This window comes from Neofelis nebulosa, chromosome 15 (genome assembly GCF_028018385.1).
Source record: "Neofelis nebulosa isolate mNeoNeb1 chromosome 15, mNeoNeb1.pri, whole genome shotgun sequence".
Classification (NCBI taxonomy): domain Eukaryota; kingdom Metazoa; phylum Chordata; class Mammalia; order Carnivora; family Felidae; genus Neofelis; species Neofelis nebulosa.
In genome coordinates this window covers 65,123,211-65,136,019 of record NC_080796.1, presented here as the reverse complement: position 1 = coordinate 65,136,019, position 12,809 = coordinate 65,123,211, and the positions used below count along the sequence as shown (strand labels likewise).

Here is a 12,809-nt window from a genome sequence, read left to right as displayed (position 1 = left end):
GCCTTATTTGCCATGAAGAAAATCAACAGGGTGATCGGAGGCAGAATAAGACGAGTACCCGGTTTAGAAAAACTTCTAGGGAGGTGACATTTAAGCTCAGACGTGACGGAAGGAAAGGAGTCAGGAAGGCAAAGAGCTTGGGAAGAGCCTTCAGGAGGGGAAATGGCAGACTGAAATATATTACGGCCAGAAAGAGGACAAGCTCCTCCAGGAGTTGATGGGGCCAGAATTTAAAGACAGAAGAGAAAGGGCTACGATTGAGGCCGTGCAATGAGATGGGTCGGACGCTACAGCGCCTTCCTGTAGACCAAGAAAGAGTGAGTTTTATTCAAAAGGCAGAGATAGCGCTGAAGCCGTTTTAACAAGGGAGTGACTGGTTGAGACTTTATTCTTTTATTTATTTTTAAAATTTTTTAAATGTTTATTAAAACATTGAAACAAGACAGAGAGAGAGAGAGAGAGAGAGCGAGTGGGAAGGGGAAGAGAGCGAGGGAGACACAGACTCCGAAGTAGGCTCCAGGCACTGAGCTGTCAGCACAGAGCCCGACGTGGGGCTTGAACTCACGGACCACGAGATCGTGACCTGAACTGAAGTCGGACGCTTCACGGACTGAGCCACCCAGGCGCCCCTGAGACTCCTCTTTTAAAGAAAATGTCAGTAAGGGGAATAGATGGACAGAGGAAATTATAAAGGAAGCAGGGAGACCAGTTCCCATTCCCAGACGTTGGGGAAGTTATTTAACCTCTCTTAGACTCAGTGTCCTGATCTGTGAAATGGACAGACATGGTTCCAGTGTGTATTTTTGTGAAGACTGGATGAAGCTACGTGAGCACAGCATTTGTGTAACACCACGGCCGGCATACTGTAAATGCTCAGAAACGGTTAGCTCTTACGACCCTTGGTATCGTAATTGTTAGGAGCAAAGCAGGGTGTAGCGCTAGGGGGGACCTGGGAGTTGAAGGGGCGAGCACTGAGGGGTAAGGGGCCAGAGCCCAAGCCGAGTTGTATGAAGGCAGCCTCCGCCGGGAAAGGACCCGTGTTCTGGGCAGCGTGGGTGATGGGGGGCCGGCGTGCAGTGGGGTCAGTAACTCCTGCTCGAGGTCAGATTTATGCCAGGAACAGTGTTCACGGCATCGCAGCCAATGGCCTGGGGGCCGAGTTGGGGTGCAGCAAGAAGCCGGGTCTCTCGGCCCGCCCTCTGTCGGCCCAGGGAGTCCCCTGATGAGGCACACACCACCTGGGACACAAAAGAGTGACTGGAACTTGGGGACCCGAAGGGGACAGCGTCAGCCCTAAGTGTTCTCTCTCACCGAGCCAGGCGCGCCGTTGAGCGGACCCACGGACAGGAGGCCAACATCCCAAATGAACTGAAGTTGAGGAAGATTCACATTCAGCTTTGACTTCATTTATTTCATTTGCTGTGTTTACGGCAAGGGCAGCGAGGGAAGGAAGGAAGCCCTGGAGCCTCTGGGGTTATCGTTTCTGAGTCAGGGATTTGAGGCTCCAACTTTGGCAGAAGATGGCAAGGGACCCCGGGCTGCTTCTTCTGCAGTGAGATGTCCCCTCTGGAAGAGGCCAGACCCCGGGATCCACCCATGAGCAAGACTGGAGAGTAGCTGCTGTCACAGAGTTTCCAGCCCTGGTGACAAATTATAAAGCGACAAGACAAGAGGAAGGCTGTACGTTCTCTTAGTCCAAGGGACAGGAACATACCCTTGTCCGGGGGATGACGAGGGCTGGCAGGGAAAGTTGCTGACGAAATGCAGAAAGTTCTATTTCCTGGGAAGCTTGGTGCACCCCCTTCTTCTCTTATGCCTCCGAGACGCCCCTCTTCTCTCTCCAATTCCTCACCTTCCTTCCCTCCAAACCTGGCCAAACTCTCTCCTCCCTTTGCCTCCGCCTCATCCAGTCTCAAACCCGGCCCCACAGCCCACTTGCTTCTCATACGGAGTGTCTGACCCTCCCTCAACTTATCCAGCTCACACCTCCATCCTCTGGAAATAATATATTTTTTTTCCCCTCTCAGACAGAGAAACCATTTATTGAGCATTTCTCAGATGTACCACGCACCGAGCAACTTTTCACATTTACTTTTTCACTTCTACCTTATGAGATATGTTCTGGTATTTTCCTGATTTTACAAATAAGAAAGCTGATTTGTAGGGAAATGAAGTCACTTGCCCAAGGTTACACAGGAAGTAGAAACTACCAGACTTGATCTGGGGTCGGTTGATTCCCAAGGCCATGCTCTTGACTGTTACACCATCCTGTCTCCAAGTGACTGTGATACACCCTGTAACTCTGGATGACCTTCACGTGGGGAAAGGGCATTTATGACTTAACAGGGGTCACAAGAGACTGAGCTGCACCCGGCCACACAGGGCAGCTCTGTCCCCTGGTGGGCTCGACAGGGCCAGGGTGCCTGCCCCTGGGAATGTGGTGCTTACACTCCTTGGTGATGGATGGGGATGTTCCCCCCAAGGTGAGGATGGCCTTAGGAAGAACGCACTTGGAGAAGACCTAGAAGGTGGTTCGAGGAGCCACGGAGCATCGGAAGCAGGCATCTGACCCACTGGGCTGGTGGACTGTTTGCTCAGGTCCGGAGAAGGAGAAGGCAAAGCCACATTGTCTTAGGTGCCCGGGCGGGAGGGAAGGGGTCATCTGCAGTTTCGTAGCCACACTCCTCACAGGCAAGGGAGCGTCTGTGAAGGTAGATATGGTGACAGAAGTGAGCCAAGGCTAGACATTCCCTTTCTGAAAATTTATTTATTTACTTCAGTCATCAAATATGCATAGCGCTCCTCCTGTGTCCCAGGCTGAGGCTAAGTACTGGGCGTCCAGGACCGAACAAGAGAGACAAATGCCCCTGCCCGTAGAGGTTTAATTTGAGAGCCTCTTGCGGCACGTGAATGAATCAGCCACCAACAGGCACCAGATCGTGCTGGTGACGTGGGATGCCGGCTCTGAAGGTGAGCACTGTTCGAGCTGTCAAAGGAATGGATCCGACAGCAAATATTCACTGTAAGAAGCTTCTTGGCTACACGGCAGAAGTTTATTCGGAAGTCCTTTCAAAGGTGCACCAGAGAGAGATCCCTGAGAACCTGCAAAATAGAATCTAAATAATCAGAAGTGTATTTATGCCCAACGTTTCAGAACAGGATGTTCCAGTGAGCAGGTACTAATCAGGTGGCCTAATTTCCACAACTGACTCTATTAATACCTGGCGGAGTTACTAGTTCTGCAAGTCGTTTGATAGTAAGGTTATTCCAAACATTGCAATTAGCGCAAATCTAGTGATGACAACCAGAAATTATAATCTCTAATATTCACTTTGTAACTAACCTTTTTTGTGACCTTGAATAAGTCATTTAATTTAAAAAAAGTTTTAATGTTTATTTATTTTTGAGAGAGAGAGAGAGAGAGAGAGAGTGTGTGTGTGTGTGTGTGTGTGCGCGCGCGCGCGCGTGTGTGTGAGCGGGGGAGGGGCAGAGAGAGAGGGGGATACAGAATCCGTAGCAGGTTCCAGGCTCTGAACTGTCAGCACAGAGCCCGACGTGGGGATCGAACTCACGAACTGTGAGATCATGACCTGAGCCAAAGTCGGAAGCTTAACCGACGGAGCCACCCAGGCACCCCAAGTCATTTAATTTTTATAAATTCCATGTTCCTCTCCTGAAAGAAAGGAGGGGCGTGCATTACATAATTTGTATGTTGCCTTCCCACCTCACATAGTATCTCTGTAAGGTTTCATGAAAGAAATCATCACAGGGGATTAAGGACCGGAATGGAACCGAGCGGATGCTGGCACGTTGCGTGCCAGATGCACGAGAAAAGCACCCCATCAACCAGAGAGGGGGTCAGTGCTGACAGCCTGGACCTGGGCATCCTCTTGTATCGGGAGCCCTGGATGAGTGGTTATATAGACTATAGGCATCACTCACTCGGGAGATATTTTGTTCTTCTCCCCGTAGTTCATGGGCATGCTGCTCGTGACCATTTGTATAAATGCTGGAGGTGACTCAAAAGCAGCTGCACCCGGACGGGGCCCTCGGAGAAGGAGGCACTCTGCATGAGTGAAGTCCCAGAACACCCAAGCTTACTTCTGCAGGCATCCACACTCTTTTCTAGCATCTAACCTACTTCCTCAGGGCCAGCATGAGGAACAAATACTACTGTTCTGTGTTGAGCTTTTGCAACACGCTGTGGCTTTTGCACCGGGGTTAGGTCTGTCCCCCAGATCACTGGGCACTTTTTATCTTGAAAGCTTTTATGTGTCTGTTTGCTTGCTTGCTGATTTCTTTTCGTTCTTCCCTCTGCAACCCCCTCTCTTATCGCCCTTGATTTTTTTTTTTTTGTTTGTTTCATTTTGTGTTTCTTTTACATGTTATCTTTATTGCTTGGATAAGGTCCCCGAAGGCACTCTTGCTTCCCGAATGTACGTTACCTGTTTCTCAGAATGAGGCTTTTTATTTTTTTTTTTTTAAATTTATTTTTTTTTTCAACGTTTTTTATTTATTTTTGGGACAGAGAGAGACAGAGCATGAACGGGGAAGGGGCAGAGAGAGAGGGAGACACACAGAATCGGAAACAGGCTCCAGGCTCCGAGCCATCAGCCCAGAGCCTGACGCGGGGCTCGAACTCACGGACCGCGAGATCGTGACCTGGCTGAAGTCGGACGCTTAACCGACTGCGCCACCCAGGCGCCCCAACTATGTTGTTATTCTTAAAAAACTTTAGAAGACCATAGTTTATTTTTATTTATTTATTTTTTTTTTTTAAATTTTTTTTCAACGTTTTTTATTTATTTTTGGGACAGAGAGAGACAGAGCATGAACGGGGGAGGGGCAGAGAGAGAGGGAGACACAGAATCGGAAACAGGCTCCAGGCTCCGAGCCATCGGCCCAGAGCCTGACGCGGGGCTCAAACTCACAGACCGCGAGATCGTGACCTGGCTGAAGTCGGACGCTTAACCGACTGCGCCACCCAGGCGCCCCAGAATGAGGCTTTTTAAACTCTCTATCAGGGTGATCTACAAGGCTGATCTTCATGTGGTTACAGGGTATTAAAAAAAATGTATTTAGCAATAAAGACTTAATGCAGGAAATAAACAATCATTTGCTTTAATGAATCAGTTTTAAATACGGAGGATGTGGGCACTGGGGATAAGACCTGGAGGGAAAATCAGATGTTGTCAAGCCAGGACAAGCTCTTGCTCTGTGAAATGTGAAAGACTGCCTCCTTCCTTGCCTGTCACGCTTTTTTATCTGCAAAATGAGAATAGGAACGTGCACCGCAAGAGCTGTTGCAAAGTTCATATGTGGTAAAAGTGTCTGAAATCACTTTGCAAAGGACAACAGGAAATACAGTTGTAACCATTCTTATGAGACTGCATCACACTATCCTTGTTCCTGGGCATACCTCATCCTGTAAACTGTAAGCTATTCTAGGACAGAAAGTTTGCCTTATATCCAAGGGTGACATTCAAAATATTTAACAACTGGTGGGGCATCAGCCAATTAGACGCTGGCTATAAACAGCCAGAAAGCCTAAGCCGATGCTCAGACCAGCCCTACTCGCACGCATGGGAATCCCACGAAGGAACTGGTACAGTGCCTTAACGTAAGGGATGCTCAGTGAATGAATTGAAAATATGTGAAACTTTGTGAAACTTTATTTCACTAGCAAAATTTTTAGAGGAACTTCAAAATAAAAATGAGCCACGTCCTCTCCATTTCCCCCTGATTTCTTAGGGGCGTGTGATCTCCCCCTGCCCTACTTGACTCCCCAACAGAATTTTTTTTTTTTTCCAAGTTCAGTTCCAGGTACTAATCCCTGAACACCTGAAGCCTCTTTTCTTTTACCTGAGTTACAGATTCATTAACCCAGACTTTTTAGAAATGTTATTATTAGAACTTTAATCACCCATGTCCTCCTTTTAAGGTCTTTCTAAAATTACTTTCTGGCAATAATAATTATGTCAATCAGGGGCCGGCCAAATATAGCTGTGGCCCTTGAGCCAAATCAAGACGGAGTTTCCAGCTATTATCTATTATTTGGCTCTGAAAGGCTGTGCTAGTTTCCCTCCACCCCTTCTCTGTCCTACTATCATTCTTTTGGCATAAAGTGACAATGTGACAGCGTAGCAAACAGAGTCCTGAAGACCAGGGTAGAATGTTCGACCTTAGCCTTTCTTACCAGCTAGTGCTATGTTGGAATCTGGGGCCAGATTCTGCAAGCCATATATTACAGGAATGCAAAGGAGGCCATGGGATGTTAAGTAACAGGATCTAAGTCAGGGGCAAAAGCCCAAAGGGTAGTGGTGTTGGTGGGGCTTGGGAGGAGGGTGTCACTTGGGTTGCAAGAGAAACCAGGAAGCCTAGACGTAAAAAGTAGCCGATGATATGCACAGGGGGTAAGAATCTCATTGACAAAGAGATGGTACTTTTCAGAGGTCCAGGGGACTTTTCATGAATGTACCAGAGTCAGTGAGAGAAGCCACAGCCAGGGGCAGCATTGCGGGGAGAGCCCCCACCTCTACTGCTGCAGTTCTAGGGCTCCATTTACATACAGGTTTAGTCCAGCCCCAGCTCTGAGACCACCTGGACCATGGTCAGGTAGCATTTCATGACCCCGCTTCCAGCACCTCTGCTCAGTACAAGGTCAACTAAGTGGTCCTTTTCTGCTTGATCCATTCTTTCATTCAACAAACATGTACGGGCTCTTTACTATTTTATGGGGACCGGGCTAAGTGTTGGCACTGCAAAGATTCTAAGGGACTGAGGTCACAGACACCCACGCCAATGATCACATGTGAAGGGAGCAGCACGCATGAAAACTTGGAGGTCAACCAAATGGCCAATGCCAGGGGTTCAGAACGCCTGGCTGAAGGGGAGGGGCCGTGAGCCACCCCAGGGTGTTCATGTGGGCTAGAAGGAGCCACTGGAGGGGTTAGCCAAGGGAGTGAAGGGTTTAGCTGTTGGTAGCGGTGTGGAGGATGGCTTGCCTAACACCTGCGGAGATATCCAGGCAAGATGTTCGTGGTCTCGACTGGATCCTTCCAACAAGGATGGAGAGAAAAGTGGATTTGAGAACTATGTGTATATGTGGGTGGAGGGGGGCGGGGGGAGCAGGTTCTACCCGGCTGATGAGTGACCATGACCGGTCAAGGTTGGAGAGGGAGATGTGAGATAAAATACCCTCCCTGACATTTCTGGCTTGGAGACCCGGTCGAGGGAGATACTGACTCACGGAGGACAATGAGGGAACAGGAGTAAGTTTGGAGCTAAAGGTGATGAATTCAGTGTGGTGAGAGGCGCCTGCGGGGCACGGAGACTGAACTGCCAGTAGGAGACTGCGCAGATCAGTGCTACCCAGGAGCACCTTCTCCGTGCACCGTGATGAGCAAAGGAGCCCAGCCAGAAGGTATAATAATGCTCTGCTTCATCCAGACAGAGGAAAACAATTCAGCTGAACTAAACAGCGTGCTCAGCGATGCTGTTTATTTGCATCCGAACACAAGCTCCTTCTCTGAATTCAGACCAGCAGCAAACAGTGTGTGGTCCGGCACTGGTCCTCAGACCAGACTTCTAGAAGCCTAGGTCTGGGTTGTAAGTTCAGGAGAGCCTGGGCTGGAAGTCCTCTGGGCTGGAACACCAACCTCTGATGCCCTCCTCTCTCTCCCTAGAGGGTCCTGCCTCCTTCTTCACTTCATAACGGTCCTTCTCTCCCCTCAACATAGAACTGAATATTTATCACGCTCCCTTTTCATCTCAGAAGCAAAGGTGCCCCCTCACTTTCTAAGGCTACTGATCGCCCCTGTTCTGCTGACCCACTCGTCCCTCTCTCTTCTGCCAGGACTTGGGGCTCACAGCTGCTCTTGTCCTCTCTTGTACCTCTCTTGTACCTCTGCCTCCTTTTAACCAGCGGCTCAGCTCAGCTCAGCCTCCACTCCACTCTTGTCTTCGGTTCTAAAACAAAACAAACGGGCATCTGGGTGGCTCAGTCAGTTAAGCGTCAGACTCTTGGTTTCAGCTCAGGTCACAATCTCCCAGCTTCATGGATTCGAGCCCCACATGGAACTCTGTGTGGGCACTGCAGAGCCTGCTTGGGATTCTCTCTCTCTCTCCCTCTCTCTCTCTCCCCCCCCCCCGCCCTTCCCCTACTTGTGCTGTCTCAGTCTCTCTCAAAGGAAATTAATAAACTTTCAGAAACAAGCCAACGAAAAGCTCCCTGGTGCTACTGCTTCCTCCGTGAGGCTCTTGGCTCCCTCCTTTTCTTAACCACAAAACATCCTGGAAGAGGAGTCCTTGACATTGTCTCCAGTTCCTCACCTCCACTGCCCCTCGGTCCCCACCTCCCGGCCTCTCTACAAGCTGCTCCCAGCTCTCCTCTGGCTCCAGGCACCTGCTCTCTTCTCCGACTGCTTTTCCACAAACTCTCCTCCTCTCCTTCCACAAGAGCCTGGCAGGTGTGACCAGTGTGTTCTCTCCCAAGAGGGACTGTTGGAACTGTGTTCCTGGATAAGCTGCATCAACTCTGGCTTCTATCACCTTCTGCAGATGAGGAGGTTTGTACCAGGACTCTTGGAAGGTCTGTTCCAGGTATAGTTTGACTCAAGAAATGTTGACTGAATGCTTCTTATGTGCAAAGAGTTGAGTTAGGAAATGTCGCCAAGAAGTTTGAATTCCATCGGGAGTCAAGATTCACCTACCATCTGCAATGTGACAACAGCCTACTCAGTTCCTACAGAACGCTTTGTAGAATGAGGCATCGTCCTACTCACGGTTCTCCAGAGAGACAGAATTGACAGGATATATACAGATATCCAGAAAAGGAGATTTACGTTTGTAATGGCTCACATGGTTATGGAAGGGAGGCCGAAAAGTCCACGAAGTGCAAGCTGGAGAACCCAGGAAAGCCGGTGATATAGTACAATTGAGTCCAAGTTCAAAAGCCTGAGAACCCACCTGGCAGCGGGGATGGGGAGGTTGGGGAATCATCACTGGTGTAGGTCCTGGAGTTCTGAGGCCAGAGAATCAGAAGCTGTGATGTCTGAGAGCTTTTTCACCTGTTGGGCTCTGTTTGGACCCTCACTGGATTGGATGAGGCGTACCCATGATGCTGAGGGCTATCTTCTTTCCTATCTACTGATTCAAATGCTAATCTCTTCTGGAAACAGCTCACAGACCACACCCAGACATAATGTTTATCAGCTATCTGGGCATCCCGTGTCTCAGTCGAATTGACACATGAACTTGCCCATCACAGGCTAGCATAGAAATAAGCAAACAAATAAATATGATCTGGGCTGCTCAATTTTATTTAGCCAGCCAGCAACTGTTTGCTGAGCACCTACTCTGGGTCAGACGAATGCTAGCTATGCAAATGTAATCGCGATATCTAGTCCTCACAAAACCCTGGAAGGGGGTGACTTATTCCCGATCCAAAAATCAAACTGAGGCTCAGAAAGGATAAGGAATGTTTCACATGAAAATGAGAGATGCTGGGATTGTATTTTGTCGTCTCTTTATTATATGCTTTCTAGCTTAATGTCTGTTTTCTCTTTTGAACGTTAAGCTCTTTGGGGGCAGAGAAGGTGATACTTTTGCATTGAATCCCTAGCACCTAAAAGACAAGCGTAGTATAGCTTATTGGATTAACTAATTAATAAATTGATCAAATTAAACTCCAGAGTCTCTTGGTTCTAAAGCCCAGGCTCTTTTTGCTAAGAGGCTCGGTCCCTTAAAAGACAGTTTGTATGCCACAGACTTTTGGGGGAACACAAGAGAGCCCCATTAATGAATTTTTAAGAGTGTTTCCATGTCATTTTGGGCGAGGCCTTGCTAGAGAGCACTCACCCTGACTGATGGGACCCAAGATGGCCAAGCTGGCAGATGACCCAACTTTGAAAGGGGTGGGGAGCGGGGTGCCGGGGGAAACACTAGAGCAACAGTCCTGAGGCACCACAGAGACGGATCAAGGGATGAATTCAGTGCCTGGTGAAAAGGAACCAAAAGAGTAGGGGATTCACTCCCTCACACATGTCTCCAGGGCCGGCTCTGTTGATCTGGAGCTGTTCCCTCCGAAAGACACTCAATGCAAGCCACAAATGCAAGCAATGCATGTAATTGAAAATTTTCGAGTAACTCCATTTTTAAAAAGTAATTGGTATTGGGGCACCTGGGTGGCTGAGTCGGTTAAGCGGCCGACTTTGACTCAGGTCATGATCTCACGGTCCGTGAGTTCGAGCCCCACGTCAGGCTCTGTGCTGACAGCTCGGAGCCTGGAGCCTGCTTCCGATTCTGTGTCTCCCTCTCTCTCTGGCCCTCCCCCATTTGCGCTCTGTCTCTGTCTTTCAAAAATGAATAAATGTTTAAAAAAACTTTTCTTAAAAGTAATTGTTATTAAAGACAGTAAAAGTAGTTGTAATATGTTATTTAACCCCTTATTTCTTTTTTTTTTTTTTTAAACGTTTATTTCTGAGACAGAGAGAGACAGAGCATGAATGGGGGAGGGTCAGAGAGAGGGAGACACAGAATCCGAAACAGGCTCCAGGCTCTGAGCCGTCAGCACAGAGCCCGACGCGGGGCTCAAACTCACGGACCGCGAGATCATGACCTGAGCCGAAGTCGGCCGCCCAACCGACTGAGCCACCCAGGCGCCCCTTAACCCCTTATTTCTAAAATGTCATGTCAACATGTAACTATTATGAACATGAAACTATTAATTTGATATTTTGTCTTTTTTTTTGCTACTGAACCTTCAAAACCTGGTATGTGTTTTATACTTAGAGTAAATGTTAATGCAGACTAGCCCCAATTCAAATGCCCAAATGGCCACACGTGGCTGGTGGCTTCTGAATTGGATGGTCTGGGTCCAGATGTGTGATCTGTGGACCAGCTCCATCAAAATCACTGGGAAGAGTGTTAGGCAATGTAGACTCTTCAGTCCTAGCCTCAACCTGCTGAATCAGAACCAGCATTTTAACAAGATACCCTGGTGATCTGTGGGTACTCAGAGTTGGAGAAGCTCTGGTCTAGAGAACGGGCTTCCAGTCGACTAGAAACCCGGGAGGGTGAGGCGGAGTTATAGATTCACAGTCCAGCTCTTCACACATTCCCGATAAAGAGCCAGGGAACCGAAAACACGAGGCAGCTGCGAAAACAGAGTACATTTTTGTCTCCAAGGTGGTTTTGTAAACTGTGACCTCTTCGTGTTGAGAAGTCCACTCTTTAGACCCTTGCACTGAGATCTTATAATAACCTAATTGCATGTCGATTACCTTGGAAAAGCAAAAGTAACAAGAAATACGTAACTGCAACGTTAAGTCTGCGATTTAAAGTGGTTCTTTCTTAACACATGATGGAAAATTGGGACTGCAATCTGTATTTACTATGGAAACTCCTGACAGGCTCTAAATTCAGGATGTTTAGCTAAAAGATTAAATATGCATTTGGGGGAAAGCAAACATATTCATATATTTCTTCCTTCAGGCTAAATGGACACAAATAGGGGCTCAGAAACATGACTCGGGGTTATTTTTATCTTTCCAGTCTCTGGATTGCTTTAGAATCCCAAAGCCAGAAGCCTCACTGGGATTTACTAGTTTTTCCTAATAAATTGTTGGGGGGGGGGGTGAAGTGAGATATTTGTTTTCCTTCTGTACCAGTAATCTTATCTTAGATTAGATTTAAAAAGAATTTCTGTTTTTAGATTTATCTAGTGTATCCTCATCACCCTTTCACCAGTTTTAAACTCTTGTACCTAGAGGCACTGAGACAAAGATGCTCTCAATTCAGTGTCTTGAGTAATTCAGGACAGGAATGGAGATGTGTTAACATGTGATACAATGTTTCATTTCCCAAGCTTTCCTCTGCTTTGTCCACAAAAGGAAAGAAAGATATATTGGTCAGGGTTCTCCAGAGAAACAGAACCAAAGGATGTGTGTGTGTGTGTGTGTGTGTGTGTGTGTGTGTATACCCAGAGATAGAGAGCGATTTATTTTAAGGAATTGGCTCATGTAATTATGAAGGCTGGCAAGTCCAAATTCTTCAGGATGGGCGGGCAGGCTGGAGACCTAGAAAAAGCCGATGTTGCACTTCAAATGCAAAGGCCATCTGCTGGTGGCATTCTTTCTTGCCTGGGTGAGATCAATCTTTGTTCTATTGATGCCATCAACTGATTAGGTGAGGCCCACCCACGTTATGGAGAGCAATCTGCTTTACTCAAAGTCTATCAGTTTCAGGGTCAGTGTTATCCAAAAAACAACCCTCCTGGAAACATCCAGAATAATGTTTGACCAACCAGCTTGGCAGCATGGCCCAGTCAAGTTGACACATGAAATTAACCAACAGAGACCAAGATCATAGTAGCTTAAACACACAGAGGGAAAAGCTCTGCGTCCTCTTAGGAGAGAGGCACCATCTGCTCCTCCTATTGTGGGATCAGAGAAACTTGCCTTTGGGGTTTCCCTGGGCTTCAATAGAGTGACTCTCCATTCCCTTCAACTTCACCGAGCTTCCCTTCGCTCAGCAGGGCAGGGACTGGCTTCTTTCATCTTTGAGGCCCCGTGGCCGGGCACAGCAGCCGTCAGCTGCTGCCTGAGTCAGCATCTCGGAGAGATGCATCGAGACCAAAGCCCAACCGCCTCCTTGCCATCCCAGTGTCTGCTGGGGACAGCCAGGCTCAGCTTTGGTGCTGCGCGTGATCTGGCTGCACAGCATCCCACAACCCCTTGCAGCAGCCAGATTCTGTTTGCGTCTCTGTCTTGCTTATGAAAACAAAAATGTCTGGAACCAGCAACATTTCC

At 48.1% G+C, this 12,809-nt stretch overlaps 1 long non-coding RNA gene across 1 annotated transcript; it reads right to left on the bottom strand.

Annotated features, from left to right (window-relative positions):
* Positions 1-1,390: 1,390 nt before the first annotated feature.
* LOC131495532 (uncharacterized) lies at positions 1,391-2,278 on the bottom strand. Its single transcript, XR_009254003.1, has 2 exons — positions 2,107-2,278; positions 1,391-1,640 (listed from the first exon to the last, which is right to left on the bottom strand). It is a non-coding gene; the product is annotated as an uncharacterized LOC131495532 (long non-coding RNA).
* Between the last annotated feature and the right edge of the window lie 10,531 nt (positions 2,279-12,809).